Source organism: Anomaloglossus baeobatrachus, chromosome 3 (genome assembly GCF_048569485.1).
Source record: "Anomaloglossus baeobatrachus isolate aAnoBae1 chromosome 3, aAnoBae1.hap1, whole genome shotgun sequence".
NCBI classification, from domain to species: Eukaryota; Metazoa; Chordata; class Amphibia; order Anura; family Aromobatidae; genus Anomaloglossus; species Anomaloglossus baeobatrachus.
Genome location: NC_134355.1, coordinates 191,020,585 through 191,041,706, shown reverse-complemented (window position 1 = coordinate 191,041,706; position 21,122 = coordinate 191,020,585).

Here is a 21,122-nt window from a genome sequence, read left to right as displayed (position 1 = left end):
GCCACAATTGTTAAATCATCATCTGGGCCATGGTCCATGTCTGAATCAGCCCAATATCTTTTGTACAGTTTGTAGGGGATGGTTATTACCTGGGACCCCGTATCCAGGAGGGCATTCAAAGGGATCCCGTCCAGCACAATAGGAAGGACCGGGCGTCCTCCCACACACTTGCTGCGGCTGGGGGTTGAGCCGGGCTTCCTCACACCTGGGGGTTGGCTCCTGGCCCCAGGCTCGGCCCATTTAAAGGACAGCGTCGTGCAATGTGGCCCGCCTGGCTGCAGCGGCGGCAGATCGGTTGTCCCGTTGAATCATACCGGTCTGTGTCTCTGCCTCGGGTCGGCGGAATCCTCCTCTGTCGCATCCAGGGGACGTCATCTGGGCTGGAGGCCAACTCGAGTCTTGCAGGCGATGGGGTCACTTGTAGAGACTGCACGGTCTTGGCCAGGGCAGCTACAGTCTTGGTCAGCTCCTGGACCTGCTGTCTGAGCTCTGCAGTGGGGTCCTTATCCAGGGACTGCGCCTCAGCCCCTGCAGCGGCTCGTGTTGCAGGCACCACCCCGGGGTACGTGATAGCAAGAGGCCGGAGGGATACTGGGTCATTCGGTGTAGATTCTCTCAGTACCCGGATGGCCTGGTCCTTAAACTTTGCAAAGTCCAGAGCAGGGTTCTGCAGGACCATGATACGCAGCTGGGTCCTGTGGGCATCTGACAGGAGCCCTTCTATGAACTGCTCAGTTAGGCGTTTGTGTTCTTCACGTACACTCTCTGGGTCCACCTGTTTAACTGCTTTCAGGGCCTCCTGCAAGTTTAAAGGCCCTGTCACACACACAGATAAATCTGCGACAGATCTGTGGTTGCAGGGAAATTGTGGACAATCAGTGCCAGGTTTGTGGCTGTGTACAAATGGAACAATATGTCCATGATTTCACTGCAACCACAGATCTGCCAAAGATTTATCTCTGTGTGTGACGGGGCCTTTAGGCATAGTCCCTTATGCTGTCTGTGGCCCGTTGTTTGCACCCAAAGAATCTCATCTTTATTTCTGCTGCGGTGCGGGTGTCAAAAGTACTCTTTAGCTTGGCCAGTATCTGGGTTGCTGTCCCTTTATCTGTATCAGGCCAGGACTTCACTTCACGCTGGGCTGCGCCGGCTAGCTGTCCCATTAATATGCCCACTTTCTGGCTCTCAGTCAGAGGATACACCCGGAACAAGCTGTGCAGGCTTTCCCTGAAGTCGCTCAAGGTATGGGACTCACCGGAGTACTGCGGTAGCCATTCTGCTCCCGGGATGTACGGCATTGTGATCGGCATTACCGGCGCTGCAGCGGGGGCTGGGGCGACGGCGACTGGGATTGCTTCGGCTGGTGCTGCGGCGTCTCGGGCTATGGCAGCCACCTGCTCTCCCTCTGAGTCGGACATCTTCCTCCCCCTTAGTGAACCTTACCAGGCTCCGTTCACTTTTCAAATTTCCTTCCGGGTCGCGCAGGGTTAACAGCGCTCTGCTCTGATGGCGCGCTCCCTTCGCGCTCTTTGTCAGGCACGCCCCCCTTCTTCCTGCGCTCGGCGAGGCTAATGGCGGCGGCGGTTTGCAGACAGTACACAGTCTTTTAAGCACAATTCCTGCAGGCGCACAGTACCCGGTGTGACCGGGCACGAAATCCTGTTCGTGACGCCAAAAGTTGACTCGCCCACCCCAGGGCTGTGGGACACCCGGTGCCGGGCCGGACTAGTCCGGTGGTAGTCAGTGGTGGCTGGGCCCGGCTCCGTGGCCCTGGTGGGTGTCAGTAGAATATGTGGCTGATGACTTTAAGTTTGTATTCGTGACGCCACCTGTGGTATGCGGCTATTAAGCCGCCGCTGCTGTGTGAGGCCACCGGGATGATGTTATGGCAGCAAAGGTGGTACTGCTCCCCACAGGTGGAGCAATGCCCGGGGCACAGTTGGTGCTTGTGGAAGTCTATGGTGTTGTGTGACTAACACGGTGCAGGGCCGACAAGCAATGAAAGAAACAGGCACAAACAGTAGTCTCTTTACCTTCTCCTCTTTTACTCGGCAGAAACTTAGTCCAGGGAGACCGTCACAGATGGTAAAGATGGTCCGGCCGGCCTGGAAGTGCCTGGGGTGATCTTTGGCCAGTTGAGTATGAGGCCTACTCCTTAATCTTTCTTTACTGTTTTAGGACACTGCACTTTGGGTTCGCAATTGCCCTCTTGCTGCTGGGACTTGTTGTTCGTCCCTTTTTCTGTGTGGTAGACTGCGCAGGCCCTCTCTGGTGCTTCTCTGCTGGAGTCCACACCGGGCCCTTGGAATGCAGCTGTACCTTCAGATTACTTCTGGGCCAGGGGGCTTGCAGCTCTCCTGCCCTCCGGATTCAGCTACCAGGGATGGATTTTATGCCCTGGCAACCACAGACTCCGATGTCCGAGTCTCTGCTGTGCCTCTCTGCACCTCTTGCTTCACTGGGCCAAGCTATCCCAGCTCTAGGCCCCAGTTCTACAAGGCAGCACTACTCTGCGTCTGTCCTCCTTCACTCCTGTCTACAGACTAACCACTACTTCCTCCCTCCAGCCAGACTTAAGGAATGCTCCCTGAAGTTCCAGGTTCAGAGTTCCCCTACTGGCCGGAGGGAGAACTGTGTTGGGTGTTAACTTACTGGCCAATAGATCTCCCAATTACCTCCAGGCTCAGCATTAACCCTTTGGGAGGGCAATGCTGTTGTGGCGACCAGGTCCTGGGGCGCCACACAAGCTACTCCTGCATATCCAAAGTGATACATATTTTATTAAACACAGTGCAAGTATAAAATCCTTAAAACCCAATTCCACTTTACAATAAATAGGGAATCCTCTCCCTCAATCCCTATACAATATCACAACCCCTTAGGAAGCCACAATTTTGGCGTAACGCATGGGGGTTTTAACCTCCTCACTACTTCTGACAGCATACAGTGCTGGCCAAAAGTATTGGCATCCCTGCAATTCTGTCAGATAATACTCAGTTTCTTCTTGAAAATGATTGCAATCACAAATTCTCTGGTATTATTATCTTCATTTATTTTGCTTGCAATGAAAAAACACAAAAGAGAATGAAACAAAAATCAAATCATTGATCATTTCACACAAAACTCCAAAAATGGGCCAGACAAAAGTATTGGCACCCTTAAGCGGGCTTTACACGCTGCGACATCGCTAATGCGGAGTCGTTGGGGTCACGGAATTCGTGACGCACATCCGGCCGCATTAGCGATGCCGTTGCGTGTGACACCGATAAGCGATTTTGCATCGTTGCAAAAACGTGCAAAATCGCTAATCGGCGACATGGGGGTCCATTCTCAAATCTCGTTACTGCAGCAGTAACGAGGTTGTTCCTCGTTCCTGCGGCAGCACATATCGCTGCGTGTGATGCCGCAGGAACGAGGAAGCTCCCCTTACCTGCCTCCCGGCCGCTATGAGGAAGGAAGGAGGTGGGCGGGATGTTACGTCCAGCTTAGCTCCGCCCCTCCGCTGCTATTGGGCGGCGGTTCAGTGACGTCGCTGTGACGCCGCACGGACCGCCCCTTAGAAAGGAGGCGGTTCACCCGTCACAGCGACGTCGCCGGACAGGTATGTATGTGTGACGGCTGTTGTGCGACACGGGCAGCGATTTGCCCGTGTCGCGCAACAGATGGGGGCGAGTACCCACACTAGCGATATCGGGACCGATATCGCAGTGTGTAAAGTAGCCTTTAGCTTAATACCTGGTTGCACAACCCTTAGCCAAAATAACTGCGAACAACCGCTTCCGGTAACCATCCATGAGTTTCTTACAATGCTCTGCTGGAATTTTAGACCATTCTTCTTTGGCAAACTGCTCCAGGTCCCTGAGATTTGAAGGGTGCCTTCTCCAAACTGCCATTTTGAGATCTCTCCGCAGGTGTTCTATGGGATTCAGGTCTGGACTCATTGCTGACCACTTTAGTAGTCTCCAGTGCTTTCTATCAAACCATTTTCTAGTGCTTTTTGAAGTGTGTTTTGGGTCATTGTCCTGCTGGAAGACCCATGACCTCTGAGGGAGACCCAGCTTTCTCAAACTGGGCCCTACATTATGCTGCAAAATTTGTTGGTAGTCTTCAGACTTCATAATGCCATGCACACGATCAAGCAGTCCAGTGCCAGAGGCAGCAAAGCAACTCCAAAACATCTGGGAACCTCCGCCATGTTTGACGTGTTCTTTTCTTTGCATGCCTCTTTTTTTTCCCTGTAAACTCTATGTTGATGGCTTTTCCCAAAAAGCTGTACTTTTGTCTCATCTGACCAGAGAACATTCTTCCAAAACGTTTTAGGCTTTCTCAGGTAAATTTTGGCAAACTCCAGCCTGGCTTTTTTATGTCTCGGGGTAAGAAGTGGGGTCTTCCTGGGTATCCTACCATACAGTCCCTTTTCATTCAGACGCCGACGGATAGTACAGGTTGACACTGTTGTACCCTCGGACTGCAGGGCAGCTTGAACTTGTTTGGATGTTAGTCGAGGTTCTTTATCCACCATCTGCACAATCTTGCGTTGAAATCTCTCGGCAATTTTTCTTTTCCTTCCACATCTAGGGAGGTTAGCCACAGTGCCATGGGCTTTACACTTCATGATGACACTGCGCACCGTAGACACAGGAACTTTCAGGTCTGTGGAGATGGAGTTGTAGCCTTGAGATTGCTCATGCTTCCTCACAATTTGGATTCTCAAGTCCTCAGACAGTTCTTTGGTCTTTCTTTTAGCGCTTTTTACATACTTTTCAATTGCATTTAGGCAGATGCATTTTGAACATTTAGACACTGCTAAATAAAGTTTAAACAGTCAAACCCAATGAAAAAAAGGGAAAAAAAAGGAACACATATATAATTATTGAAATCATATCGAAAATAGTTATATTTCATCTAATTATAGCGATTTTATACTATTTATCGCTAAAATAGCAATAAATTAATATTTATATATTTAATTGTTGGACTATGTGTGTGTCAGAAACGCATGCGTTTATATAGTCCAAAACGCATTCTTTCTGCAGCTAAAAAGCATGTAAAACGCTGGAATTTTGATGTTTCTTGCTTTTTACAACTTCTCTTTCACTTCAATGTTAGCAAAACGCAGCCCAAATGACAAATACAATTGACATGCTGCTTCTTTGAGTGCAGAGTTTTTGCCAAAAATTTTGCAAATTAAACGCAGCGTTTTAAACTGCAAAGTGCGCACAAGAAATCCACTTTTCCCATAGACTTTGCAGGAAAATCAAAACGCATGCGTTTTGGCATGAAAACGCTGCAGTTCAAAATGCTGCAGAAAAGCAGGTGAAAACGCAAAGTGCGGACACAGCCTTAGGGTTATTTCTTTGGTCATTTGACTTAACTACCATCATGGTAAATATCTCTGGTTATATGCTGGGTTTTTCATACACTGTTTGTGCAATACTGTACTCAGGGGCGTAACTACCGCGGTCGCAGCGGTCGCCATTGCAACCGGGCCCGGGAGCTTAGGGGCCCGGCAGCCACCCGGCAGTTCAGCAGCCAGCTCCTGTCAGTGAGGGAGGAGCTGCGCTGATCTGTCACAAAACACGCGGCGGCTACATGACCCGCTGCCGCCGCCGACACTGGGCCCCGCTGCCTGGTGTCAGCGGCGGCAGCGGGGCCCCCGTCACCGCGCACAGTAATGTTGAAGCATAGGGCTGCTGGCGACACTCTATGCATCATCATTCCCCTCTTTCCCCCCACCCCCTGCCTGCGCGGTGACGTCACTCCTGTGCGACTGCTGTGCTCAGAGTGTACAGAGCGCAGGACGGGAGGACGCCGACCGGAGCACCGGGAGAAGGGGGAGGACGAGCAGAGGTGGAAGAGGAGAGCGGTGAGGACAGAGCAGTGGCTGGGGAATGAGGAGAGCAGTGAGGACTAGCAGCGGCTAGAGAATGAGCGGAGCAGTGAGGACGAGCAGCGGCTGGAGAATGAGGGGAGCAGTGAGGACGAGCAGCGGCTGGGGAATGAGGGGAGCAGTAAGGACGAGCAGCGGCTGGGGAAGGAGGAGAGCAGTGAGGATGAGCAGCGGCTGGGGAATGAGGGGAGCAGTGAGGACGAGCAGTGGCTGGGGAATGAGGGGAGCAGTGAGGACGAGCAGTGGCTGGGGAATGAGGGGAGCAGTGAGGACAGCAGCAGTGGCTGGGGAATGAGGGGAGCAGTGAGGACGATCAGTGGCTGGGGAATGAGGGGAGCAGTGAGGACAGCAGCAGTGGAATGAGGAGACGTGAAGACAGAGCAGGAAGAGAGAGGGTGAGTACTTGTTTTTATATATATATATATATATATATATATATATATATATATATATATATATATTATATATATAGTGAATACACGGTGGCCAGAGGCCTGGGGAGGCTCATTATACATGGAGGCCTGGAGAGGCTGGCTGCATTAGTATACATGGAGGCCTAGAGAGGCTGGCTGCATTAGTATACATGGAGGCCTGGAGAGGCTGTCTGTATTAGTATACATGGAGGCCTGGAGAGGCTGGCTGCATTAGTATACATGGAGGCCTGGAGAGGCTGGCTGCATTAGTATACATGGAGGCCTGGAGAGGCTGGCTGCATTAGTATAGATGGAGGCCTGGAGAGGCTGGCTGCATTAGTATACATGGAGACCTGGAGAGGCTGTCTGCATTATTATACATGGAGGCCTGGAGAGGCTGTCTGCATTATTATACATGGTGGCCTGGAGAGGCTGTCTGCATTATTATACATGGAGGCCCGGAGAGGCTGTCTGCATTATTATACATGGAGGCCCGGAGAGGCTGTCTGCATTATTATACATGGAGGCCCGGAGAGGCTGTCTGCATTAGTATACATGGAGGCCTGGAGAGGCTGTCTGCATTAGTATACATGGAGGCCTGGAGAGGCTGTCTGCATTAGTATACATGGAGGCCTGGAGAGGCTGTATGCATTAGTATACATGGAGGCCTGGAGAGGCTGGCTGCATTCGTATACATGGAGGCCTGGAGAGGCTGGCTGCATTAGTATACATGGAGGCCTGGAGAGGCTGGCTGCATTATTATACATGGAGGCCTGGAGAGGCTGGCTGCTATATTATACATGGAGGCCTGGAGAGGCTGGCTGCTATATTATACATGGAGGCCTGGAGAGGCTGGCTGCTATATTATACTTGGAGGCCTGGAGAGGCTGGCTGCTATATTATACATGGAGGCCTGGAGAGGCTGGCTGCTATATTATACATGGAGGCCTGGGAGGCTGGCTGCTATATTATACATGGAGGCCTGGAGAGGCTGGCTGCTATATTATACATGGAGGCCTGGGAGGCTGGCTGCTATATTATACATGGAGGCCAGGGGAGGCTAGCTGCTATATTAGGCCTCTGCCACACTCACGTGAAATTCACGCACGTGCCGAGAGACACGTATTTCCCCTGTGTGTTGCGTGCAGGTAAGTACGTGTCTCTGGTACGTGTGGGCCACGTGTGTACTATGTGTGCTATCCGCGATAGCACACGGAGAACCGGTAATTTACATACTCACCTGGTCCTTCCTGCTGTCCGTGGTGCTGATCCTCGGTCTCCGGTCCTGCCGTCTCCCCGCTGCTGCTGCCAGGCAGTGAAGTGAATATTAAATGAGAATAATGAGCGGCGGTCGGCAGCAAGTGGCAGCAGCGGCAGAGACAGGAGGGCTGGAGAAGGTGAGTAAATGTTTTTTTTTTTTTTCACTGACACGTGTGTTTTCTCCGGCGCGTGTCACACGGGACCGCATCCACACTACACCCGTGTGGTACAGGTGTGGGCCGTGTGACACCCGTGCTGCCGGAGAAAACACTGACATGTCAGCGCTTTGAAAAACGCACACACGTACAAATGCACACGGACACACGTTCCGTGTGGTTTTACGTGTGTGTTCCTGCTACAATAGGGTAGCATTGCTTAACGTGTCTCCGTGCCGCCGGTACGTGTAAAAAATGACAAACACGTACCGGCGGCACGGATGTGTGTCACGGGCCTTATACATGGAGGCCTGGAGAGGTTGGCTGCATTATTATATATGGAGGCGGCTTGGAGAGGCTGGCTGCTACATTATATATGGAGGCCTGGAGAGGCTAGCTGCTATATTATACATGGAGGCCTGGAGAGGCTAGCTGCTATATCATACATGGAGGCCTGGAGAGGTTGGCTGCATTATTATATATGGAGGCCCGGAGAGGCTGCATAATAAACATGAAGGACACCTTATACATTGAATATAGGGGTGTACTATACATAGAGGTCTATGAGGCTGCATTATACTGGAGGTCTATAGGGCTGCATTATAAATGGAGGTCTGGGGGGCTGTATAATACAAAATGAAAGACACCTTATACATGGAATATAGGGGTGCATTATGCATGGAGGAGTATGGAGCTGCATAATACTATCTGAAGTTTTATGGGGTTGTGTTATAATACATATAGGACTATGGGGGCTACATTATAATACAGTCAGGGCCAGAAATATTTGGACAGTGACACAAGTTTTGTTATTTTAGCTGTTTACAAAAACATGTTCAGAAATACAATTATATATATATAATATGGGCTGAAAGTGCACACTCCCAGCTGCAATATGAGAGTTTTCACATCCAAATCGGAAAAAGGGTTTAGGAATCATAGCTCTGTAATGCATAGCCTCCTCTTTTTCAAGGGACCAAAAGTAATTGGACAAGGGACTCTAAGGGCTGCAATTAACTCTGAAGGCGTCTCCCTCGTTAACCTGTAATCAATGAAGTACTTAAAAGGTCTGGGGTTGATTACAGGTGTGTGGTTTTGCATTTGGAAGCTGTTGCTGTGACCAGACAACATGCGGTCTAAGAAACTCTCAATTGAGGTGAAGCAGAACATCCTGAGGCTGAAAAAAAAGAAAAAATCCATCAGAGAGATAGCAGACATGCTTGGAGTAGCAAAATCAACAGTCGGGTACATTCTGAGAAAAAAGGAATTCACTGGTGAGCTTGGGAACTCAAAAAGGCCTGGGCGTCCACGGATGACAACAGTGGTGGATGATCGCCGCATACTTTTTTTGGTGAAGAAGAACCCGTTCACAACATCAATTGAAGTCCAGAACACTCTCAGTGAAGTAGGTGTATCTGTCTCTAAGTCAACAGTAAAGAGAAGACTCCATGAAAGTAAATACAAAGGGTTCACATCTAGATGCAAACCATTCATCAATTCTAAAAATAGACAGGCCAGAGTTAAATTTGCTGAAAAACACCTCATGAAGCCAGCTCAGTTCTGGAAAAGTATTCTATGGACAGATGAGACAAAGATCAACCTGTACCAGAATGATGGGAAGAAAAAAGTTTGGAGAAGAAAGGGAACGGCACATGATCCAAGGCACACCACATCCTCTGTAAAACATGGTGGAGGCAACGTGATGGCATGGGCATGCATGGCTTTCAATGGCACTGGGTCACTTGTGTTTATTGATGACATAACAGCAGACAAGAGTAGCCGGATGAATTCTGAAGTGTACCGGGATATACTTTCAGCCCAGATTCAGCCAAATGCCGCAAAGTTGATCGGACGGCGCTTCATAGTACAGATGGACAATGACCCCAAGCATACAGCCAAAGCTACCCAGGAGTTCATGAGTGCAAAAAAGTGGAACATTCTGAAATGGCCAAGTCAATCACCAGATCTTAACCCAATTGAGCATGCATTTCACTTGCTCAAATCCAGACTTAAGACGGAAAGACCCACAAACAAGCAAGACCTGAAGGCTGCGGCTGTAAAGGCCTGGCAAAGCATTAAGAAGGAGGAAACCCAGCGTTTGGTGATGTCCATGGGTTCCAGACTTAAGGCAGTGATTGCCTCCAAAGGATTCGCAATAAAATATTGAAAATAAAAATATTTTGTTTTGGTTTGGTTTATTTGTCCAATTACTTTTGACCTCCTAAAATGTGGAGTGTTTGTAAAGAAATGTGTACAATTCCTACAATTTCTATCAGATATTTTTGTTCAAACCTTCAAATTAAACGTTACAATCTGCACTTGAATTCTGTTGTAGAGGTTTCATTTCAAATCCAATGTGGTGGCATGCAGAGCCCAACTCGCGAAAATTGTGTCACTGTCCAAATATTTGTGGACCTAACTGTATATGGAGGACTATGTAGGCTACCTTATACATGGACTATAGAAGTGCATTATAAAACATTGGGGACTATGTGGTGTAGTATAATATATGAAGTACTATGGGGTGAATTTTAATACATGGAGAACTATGGGAAATGCATTATAATTGAAGGGCTACTTTATACATGGAGGATTATGGGGGTGCATTATAATATATGGAGGGCTATGTAGCTGCATTCTAATATATGAAGGGTTATGTGGGACCCTTTATACAATTATTTGGAAGGCTATGTGGGGGCCGTTATAGTATTTTGAGAACTTTATACAAGGGGGACAAAGATACAAGCAGAGGATGGGAATATTTTGTGCTGAGGGAAAAAGGCTTTTTCCCTCAGCACCCAGCTTTCCCATGCTCTGCTATACATCTCTCAGCACCCAGCTTTCCCATGTTCTGATATACATCTCTCATCACCCAGCTTTCTCATGCTCTGATATGGGAAAGCAGTGTGCTGAGGACAAGATAAATATCAAAACATAGGAAAGCTGGATGCTGATAGAGGGATTTCAGGGTGCTGTGGGTGAGAGCCAAGTGTCAGCATCATTATCCTGTACCCCGAGTGTCAGTGCCATTATCCCCTACCCCAAATGTCAGTGTATGTGGAGGGGGGGGCCCAGGTCTGAACTTTGCACCGGGGCCCATCCAACTCTAGTTACGCCACTGACTGTACTGATTACCCTGTATGGATCTTACATCTATTCAGCTCCCTTGTGTTATTGTATAGGGATTGTGGGAGAGGATCCCCTATTTATTATAAAGGAGAAAAGGGGAGTTGTGTTTTAATGGTCTTATACTTGCACTGTGTTTAATAAAATACTTATCACTTTGAATACGCAGGAGTAGCACATCTCATTTATTAGAGTTCCAGTGCTTGTATGTGTAATTCCCTTTTTTTCCTGTTCTCAGGCTATTATCAGCTTAACCATCCCGCTGCTGTGTCTGTTGAAACAATCACTGCATAATCTCAAAGAGGAAGCTTTGAGTGCCCGGCAAGTGGCTATGGAGCCAGATTTCCCAATGGATGATACTACTGTACCGCCCCGCTCTCAGCAGCCGAGCTGCTCGGATCCGGCCCTTCTGTGGGTGGCTCGAGGGTCTCCGGACCCGGGGGCCTCACGGTCACTTCAAATGAAAAGGGGTAGTGATGGGATGGTGGATGTGGGACGTAAATGTACGGGCAGAGCCGTACGGAGTTCGTGACGCCACCCACGATGTGCGGTGATATTGGACACCACCGCTGCAGTTACGGGGCACCCGGGGGAGATGTTGTGCAGCAAATTGTTGACCCTCCGTGGGCAGGGATGGTGGCCCTGGGACCCGTTGGGGGTTTGGCTGGCGATGCAGGGAGATGGGCGACCGCAGGGTGCGGGTGTACTCACTATTAGAAAACACATGAGTCTCTGGTAAACCAAGGTGATGGTGGTTGGTGCCCGCAGCCGGCTGCGTTCTGGTTCCCCCACCCGGCTGGTGGTCTCCGTCTTTCTTCTGCACCTGTTTAGAATGGTAAACTGCCTGCGCTTGCAACTTCAGGAGTCCGCTCCCGGCTTGTGGTCGCCTAAGGAGCCCTTTGCCCGCAGACGCTGGCCTGTGGGATCTCTGAGCCGTGGCGGTGGCCTTTTATCCCCTTCTGTGGGCTGTTGCCTTCAGTCGGGACTTTGGGTGCGACAGGACCTCTAGTCCTGGCCGCAATTAGTAAATTAGCTATCCCCCAGTTGCTTCTGGACATAGCTTCAGGGTCTGAGTACCGCCCTTTGTACTCCGGTTTCCGAGTCGGTTCCCCGGGTCGGTACCGGCGGGCCACTACCCTGTCCTGGTCCACCTCGGTTCCACCGAGCCGTCTTCCCGCCTCCTGCAGATGGAGACCGCTGTCTGCCTCCTAGCCAAAGGCACCAGGGCTCCTACCCTGGTACCTGTCAGTTTATCTCAGGCCCAGACACAGGCCTGACCTCCACTCACACTGAACTCTGAGACTAATCTGACTTTTCCCCGCCATGGGCTGTCTAAAACTCCTAGGTGGGCGTCTTCCAACCGCCTGGTTCCGCCCCCTGGTGTGTCTATCAAGCCCATTGAGGGTGACTAAGGTTTTGTGGTTGGCTGTGTGTTACCTGTGAGGGAAGGGTGTAATGCGGGATCCTATTTATGACTACCTGGCCCGGCCAGGGCGTCACACTACCCAGCCCAGCCACTATTCTGAGGAAACATTGGGTGATTATGGGGAGGGAGAGGACTTGTTTTTCTGTGCTACTGAGGGGACTCCCAATGCTACACAGGGGACTCTCAACCTCAGCTTCATGTCTGTCCAGCATGGATGGGCTGGAGAGGAGAAGGTAGAGGAGGAGGCGAGGCAATGTGAGGAGAGGATGGGTATTGTTCCTCCTAGTGGAGCACAAAACCTTTGCCTATTTGCTGCTTGGCCCACATGGTACAGTTCATGTGTAAGTGTCTGTGACAAGACCCTCGTGTGATACACATTTTATCCAACAACCTATACTGGTTGGCCACTTTTCTGGACCTACGATACAATGAGAAATTTTGTTCTCTCTTTTTGGAGTCACCAAAGGTTTGCACAATGGAAGCCTTCAAGAGGGTCGTTGTAGATCAGTTGCTGACAACATCACCCTCAGACAACACTGGCGGCAGAATTACCGACTCTTTTCAACACCAAGGATTAATGGGGAGAGACACAAACACCAGGTCCAACAGAGGTGGGGGAAAAATGTGCACAAACTGGGCAATTTTCAATAAACATCAGCAAGGGCTATCTGTGACTGTAACTGCCAAGGAGAGAGAAGTTGCACAACATGGTCAAGGGTTACTTAAGTGACCATACCTGCATCCTTTCTGACGCTTCAGTTCCCTTTAATTATTGGGTGTCCAAGGTGAACACTTGGCCCGACCTCTCCTTATACACCTTGGAGGTGCTGGCCTGCCTGGCTGCTGGTGTGATGTCAGATCATGTTTTCAGTTCTGCTGGAGCAATCATCACTGATAGGCGCACACGCTTCTCCACAGAAAATGCAGATGTGACGCCCCTGGACTATTCAGGTCGTCACAGGGTACTGCACAAACTGCCCTCCCCATGCAGTATTCAACCCCCCATTGTTCTGGGTCTCTATCCTGCAGTGATGCCTCCATCAGCATTCACAAATCCTAGATGCACTTTGCACCACACCTGTCAGGCACACCAGTGGGCTGCTTAAGCAGGAATAGGGCCACCCACCTAGGGGTCAGACAGGGAGGTTGGAGGTGTCAAGTCAGTTCTGTGGTAGCCCTCGAGCTGAGAGGAGCTTTGAGGAAGCTGGGAGTTGGAGCTCCCAGGGGAGAAGTAAACTAGGTCACAGACGAGGGTCTGTACCTAGAGGAGTCGGACCCCCGGTCGCAGGGGATTGAGGCTAGGTGCCTGGAACCCGTCAAGGAGGACGGCCGGCAGCCTGGTCCTATCACAGGTCCGGGACCGAAGGCACAATGGGGTACACGAACCCTAGGTCAGGGAGAAGCTTCAGGCAACCCGGCAATTACCCTGAGGAGAACGGGGCCTTTATGGACTGTTCCCACCAGGTCAGAGATCTGGTGCACTAGCGTAACGAGGGGGATAGGGCTTTCCTAGCAAGCAGCCCACTGAAATCCCAAGCGTGAGCTCCTGAGAGCAGGCTCCTTCACTTAGCCACAGTGGGGAGCGGGGCCCGGATAGCTCCAGCTACCGGACCACAACAGACAATCTAAAATTTAGTGCCAGGAGGCAGGATACAGACCAGTAGCAGCACTGCAGGGGACGGGATCCGGACGAGCTCCCTTCGAGAGGCAACTGCGTTCACAGACTTGGTTTACTCTGTTGTCAGTGTCTGCTTCATTGCTGAGTGAGTACCCGACTGACCCCTGCACTGCGTCCCAGCACCTTCAAACAGAGTCCCGGGGCCTGTCCCTACCCGTGGAGGGCAACGTCACCTAGCTGCCCCACTCCATCTCCCCGGGTACTCCCAACGGCAGCAGCGGTACTCCTACTTACCGTACACCACAGGTGGCATCACGAACTATACCAAATCCCCTGTAAATACCCTATTTTACATTAGAGTGTGGCCCCTAAGCCCCCGGGTCCGGAGACCCTCGAGCAACGAACGAACACCTCCCCCGGATCCGAGCGGTTCGATCCACTGCTGGGGCGGCACACAGGCAGACTTATTCTGATGAAATTCAACATGGAATGGATTTCTCCACAGTTTCAGATGAGAGAAAGTCAAACTAGATTTCCCCAAAATGCTGATTTTGACTACTGCTTTTAACGTCCACTCCTTCCCATATAAAGCCATTTCCATCCTGCGTCAACCATGACTCAAGCCATAGGGTTAATTTTTTATAAACACTATGCACATTGTGCAGTATGGACAAACAAGGACAGTACTCCTACTCTGCCCTAACTACTATTTGTCACTGGAGACCCTTGTGATGGTGATTCCCTGCATCAACCATGACTCAGGTCATAGGGCTAATTTATTATAAACAATTCACAATGTGCAATGAACAAACCAGGACTGTAGTCCAACCAAACTTATATTTGTCATTGGAGACCCTTATCACAGGTTGTCCCACATTGTGACTGAGATGAGGGAGGGACCACCCAAATGTATAAGTAAGAGCAGTCCTTCCCAAACGTATGTTACTAGGCCACCTCTGCCCCAGCTGAAAACATGCTCTGACATCACACTAGCAGCCGGGCAGGCAGAACCTCCAAGGCGTATAAGGAGAGGTGCGTTTAGTGTATCAGGCAGCACCAAATGCTAGTAGTACTGCTTTGCATTTGGCAAGCCCACTAGCAGCATAGAAATGTGGCTGATGTAGATGGCCCAAGTCAGGCTATGACCCCCTAAATAGAAAAAGAAAGGGAAGGATCCGGCACAACTTAAGTTACTTATGATTAAGGACTCTTTTTGTTTTTATACTGAAGTCCGAAACGCGTAAAGCTCCCATGTACTAGTATATCTCTCGGTCTTCACGGATGTTATTTTTTAATATTCCAAATAAAGACTTTGTTGATTTTATTATAAGAAGAAATTGTGCCGGATCCTTCCCTTTCTTTTTCTACTTTGTTCTTGACCGGCGGGGACTCACCGGTGGATTCCAGGCACCCGCAAGGATCAGCAGTCCGGGCAACAGGTGAGCTGAAGAACAACTTTACCTCCTTTGCATATGACCCCCTAAAGACCGTGGAAACAGGAATGGTGCGTTTAGTGTATCAGGCAGCACAAAATGGTAGATTCCTGCTTTGTATTTTCAAAGGCCACTAGCAGCATATTAATGTGGCTGTTGCAAAGGCCACTAGTAATGTATTAATGTTGCTGATGTGGATGCCACAAGTCAGGCTGTGAACCCCTAAATATTGTGAAAACAAGAACGGTGTGTTTAGTGTATCAGTCAGCATAAAAAGGTAGAGCCCTGCTTTGTATTTGCAAAGGCCACTAGCAACATATTAATGTGGCTGTTGCAAAGGCCACTAGTAACGTATTAATGTGGCTGATGTGGATGCCACAAGCCAGGCGGGGAACCCATAAAAATTGTGGAAACAGGTCCCAATTCCCTACCTAATTCACAATCTCTCCCTCCCTGCTGTAAACTTATTCAGTGGTTTCAGCTCTTAAAAGAGCTATTGTATTCTGGACGGTACTATGGAGGTAGAGATGTACCATCCCGCTCTCAGCAGCCGAGCTTCTCGAATCCGGACCTTCTGTGGGTGGCTCGAGGGTCTCCGGACTCGGGGGTCTCGCAGTCACTTCAATCAAAAAGGGGGTTATGGTGATGGATGTAGGACGTATATGTACGGGCTGAGACGTATTAAGTTTGTGACGCCACCCACGGTGTGTGGTGAGGTTGGACACCACCGCTGCAGTTACGGGGGCACCCGGGGGAGATGTTGTGCAGCAAGTTGTTAACCCCTCTGTGGGCAGGGATGGTGGCCCTGGGACCCGTTGGGGTTTTTGGTGCAGGGAGATGGGTGACCGCAGGGTGCGGGTGTACTCACTATTGAAGGAAACACACGAGTCTCTGGTAAACCAAGGTGATGGTGGTTGGTGCCCGCAGCCGGCAGCGTTCTGGTCCCCCACCCAGCTGGTGGTCTCTGTCTTTCTCCTGCACCTTTGTAAAATGGTGGACTGCCTGTGCTTGCAACTTCAGGAGTCCGCTCCCGGCTGGATATGGCCTAAGGAGCCCTTGCCCACAGACGCTGGCCCGTGGGATCTCTGAGCCGTGGCGGTGACCTTTTATCCCCCTTGGTGGGCTGTTGTCTCTTCTAATAGGGACTTTGGGTGGGACAGGACCTCTAGTCCTGGCCTCAATCGGTTAATTAACCAGCTCCAGTAGCTTCTGGACTTGCCTTCAGGGTCCGAGTACCCCCCTGTGTGCTCCGGTTTCCGAGTCGGTTCCCCGGGTCGGTACCGGCGGGCCACTACCCTGTCCCGGTCCACCTCGGTTCCACCGAGCCATCTTCCCGGCTTCTGCAGACGGAGACCGCCGTCTGCCTCCTAGCCAATGGCACCAGGGCTCCTACCCTGGCGCCGTTCAATTTGGGGTATTCGCCTCTGCTGGAGCTGCACCCAGCTCCAGCCCACACTCCTCTCCAACTTGAACTCTAACACTTTTCTGTTTATTTTCCCGCAGCGGGCTGTCTAGACTCCTTGGTGGGCGTCTTCCAACCGCCTGGTTCCGCCCCCTGGTGTGTCTACACAGCCCTGAGGGGGGTGACTAGGGTTTTAATGGTTGGCTGATGTCACCTGTGAGGGAAGGGTGTTGTGCAGGGGCCTATTTGTGACTACCTGGCCCGGTCAGGGCGTCACAGTGACATGCTGCTTTAAACTCTGTCCCTGCTCCAAAATCTGTCCCTCCATACGCTACATTGACCTATACACTGCAGGTATGCCTGAAAAGGGCTTTTTGTGTTATTAATAGGCTCACGCTCTCCCTAGCAGCTGCTTGCTCTATCCCTATACTCATACAAGGCTGGCTCCAGATGCAATGTGCGCAAAATGGTGGCGGAATGGCTTTTATAGCCCTTATGACGCAGAGCGGACAGCCAATCACAGTAAGCCCAGAACTAAATTGGCTGCGGCATTAGTGTGATTGGTTAAGAATTCCAGCATGTTTAGTGCTTGCAAATCAGGTGCCAAAACAGCTTGGCGGGACATCCAATTATAGCAAGGCGAGTACACAAAAACCTGAAATATAACGAACACCCCGAATAACGTACTATTCGAGTAGTGGATAGCAACGATTACACTCGCTCATCACTACTTGCAAACCATTTAGACGATACAAGGGAAAAATAGCAATTTTCATCTCTGATATCCTATATTTTAGATGTCACACCCAAGGACAGTAATGGAAACTAATAGTAATTAACTATAACAGGGGCTGTTTGGTTTCAATCAAGGTGTGATAGTGGTTCTGGTGCCACATTCTTAAATGGTTGTGATGGCATCATGTAGTGATGATGGTTCTGGTGTCATCTGCTGTATTCATCACCAGATCCATCATCAGTACATGATTGCAAAACTAAAATCATCATCAGTACATGAATACATCACTAGAGCCATCAACAGTACATCAAAATGGCACCAGAACCGTCATCAGTAAATGAATAGGTCACTAGGACAACCATCAGTGCATGAATACATCACCAGGACCACCATCAGTGCAATAATATATCACCAGAACCACCATCAGTAAATAAATGCAACACCTATACCATAATCAGTATAGGGATACGTCACCATAACCACCATCAGTATATGAATACATCACTAGAATCACCATCACTACATAAATACAACACCAAGCTACACCGATCAATTGTAATGTCAAGTCAAGCCCATATACATTTGTATCTAATGAACCTTCAACTCCCAATATGTTCTTAACAATACTAAGTAGATGCTGGGAGTTATTATCAGTCATTATCAGATCATGGACCACACATCAACCACAGTAGTGATGAGACATTGTCAGTATGAACAAGTAAACATTTACATCCAGGTACCTTATAGATGACTTTTTGTCTGATTGAGTAGATTCTTTTCATCTCTATCTTGTCCAGGTGCATACTTCCCCCTTCTCTGGTCTTCTGCAGTACATCCTGACACAGTGCCCTTAAAACTTAGTGCTATTAAAATACCCTCTGCATAAAAATATCTGTCCATATTCTGACTTAAATAAGCCTCCTACGGTATATGGCCTCCACACTGTCTACCCTTATGAGCTACACCTGCCACACTGTCCGCCTTAATGAGGTATAACCGCCCCACTGTCTGCCATTATTAGCTATAACTGCCACATTGTCTGCCCTTTTGAATTATGGCTTATACTATGAATGTCCACTCTCAACTGGTTTCCCTTATCCTCTCTACAGCTCCACACTGTCCCCTGCCATGCTAACCTCTCTTTATACTGTGCCCCCATTTCATGCTGCTACCTCCATATTCATACTGTACCCCTTTTTCACACTATGTCCTCCTGCCCACCACATTGTCCTCTTCAAACTATACACCCTTATCACACTGTCCTCCTACAAAGTATGATTGTCACCACCAGGGCCGGATTATAGGCAGGGCAGACGGGGCTCCAGCCCAGGGGCCCCCACCAAAAGAGCTTTTAAGGGGGCCCCCACCATACTTGGCACCTGTCAGCATTTTTTTTTCTTCACACCCTCTCCCCCTCCGTAAAGACAGTCTAATAAATCAGCTGTGTTTTCGGGGGGGGGGGAGGCGCGGGGTGTTGAAGCACCGCTATTTATTTGTATCTGCGTCTTGAAGACGCAAAAACAAACTGCGGGCACAGGACGCTGATTGACACCGGAAGTACCAGCGGCCGCTTGTACTTCCGGGGTCAGGTGTGCTAATGCTCCCTGCTATGTGCTGCGGCCGTACCCAGCGAGGGGTGGGCAGCTGCCCCCCCTCCCCTCTCTCCCCCTCCCTAGAAGCAGGGGCACGGTGTAGTGCGCTGCTGTATCTGCTGTCCCCGCTGCGCTCCTCTACACTGTGTGCATGCCAGGCACACTAGCAGGAGGCAGCGCGCTGTGCTCTGTCGGCTCTGCTGTGTGCTGTGCTCGGCATGCACCCAGTGTAGAAGAGCGCAGCAGAGCCGATGACCGCAGCTTCCTCTTTCCGTTCCTATTCAAATGTATTTGCATCTTTCAGACGTAAATACATTTGAACAGCGTGCCGGGACCCGGCCCCGCCCCCGACGTGCAGCAACGTGATGAGATCAGCACCTTGCTGACGTCATCACAGTGCTGCAGGCGCCACACAGGGGACAAGAGGAAGCGAGCGCTCCATGAAGGAGCTGAAGAGACAGGTGTAATTAATGGGGATGAGTGAGGAGGGGCTGAGGACACAACGGGGAACATTTGTGAAGGAACACAGCTCTGTGACAGGCAGAGGAGGAGTACTGTATTCCGAGGAAGGGGGGAGGAGTGTGTAGTGATGGGGCAGTGTAATTTGTGTGTGTAGGGGGTGATGAGGGTTGTATTGTGTGTGGGGGGAGGGGTAATGGAGGGTGCATTGTATCGTGTGTGTGGGGAAGGGTAATGGAGGGTGCATTGTATTCTGTGTGGGGAAGGGTAATGAGGGGTGCATTGTATTGTGTGTGGGGGAGGGTTAATGGGGGGGTGCATTGTATTGTGTGTGGGGGAGGGTTAACGGGGGGGTGCATTGTATTTTATGTGGGGGGAGGTGTAATGGGGGGTGCATTGTATTCTCTGTGTGTGTGTGAGGTGATGTGGGGTGCATTGTGTGTGTGTTTGTGAGGTGATGTGGGGTGCATTGTGTGTGTGTGTGAGGTGATGTGGGGTGCATTGTGTGTGTGTGTGTGTGTGTGTGAGATGATGTGGGGTGCATTGTGTGTGTGTGTATGTGTGTGGTGATGTGGGGTGCATTGTGTGTGTGTGTGTGTGTGTGTGTGTGTGAGATGATGTGGGGTGCATTGTGTGTGTGTGTGGTGATGTGGGGTGCATTGTGTGTGTGTGTGTGTGTGTGTGTGTGTGTGTGTGTGAGGTGATGTGGGGTGCATTGTGTGTGTGTGTGTGTAGGAGGTGATGTGGGGTGCAGTGTGTGTGTGTGGGGGGCTGCATTGTAGTGTGTGGTGATGTGGGGTGCATTGTGTGTGTGTAGGAGGTGATGTGGGGTGCATTGTGTGTGTGTGTAGAGGGTGCATTGTAGTGTGTGTGTGTCAGAGCTGTGTGTGTAAGAAGCAGTACTGTGTGTGTGTATATATGAATTAGAGCAGTCTGTGCGGCCCCCCCCAGAACTATATGGGTCCCCCAGAGCGCTATGTCACCCATCGCAGTAATGAGTACACCACCAGAGCTGTTTGCCACTCCAGTAACGTCTATGCCCCCTGCCCCTCCTGTGATGTATATACAGCAGTGCTGTCAGTGTGCAGTCATGTCTGTTAGTGACAGCCATCGTGAAACACAGCCACATGTCCTGAAGGAGCTGGACGGAAACAAGCGGGAGAGGTGAGTGAGGCTGCTGGCGACTTCCCCATATTAATACCTGTAAAGGCTCATGCACACGTAACTGCTGAATATTCTGCAGCGATTTGACAGCACATGTGCGCGTCAAATCGCTGCAGAAACACTGCATAATGGATTCAGTTTTTCTGTACAGAAAATCCGATTTCATGCGCTATGGCTGCTGCCCCCACCATAGACAGAGCGGGAGCTGCATCCATAGCGCACGGAATAATTGACATGCTCATTTTATGAACGCACAGATTTGGGTCAACATTTTAGCACCCAAATCACTGCGTTCATAAAAGCTACGTGCGCGCGTATCATGCACAATCTACATAGCTTGTATAGGGGACGCAGAACGCATGCATTTACACTGCAGTGCTATACGCAGTGTAAATGCATGGAATTACACAACGTGCGCACGACCCCTAATGCGTCTGTGTCTGCATAT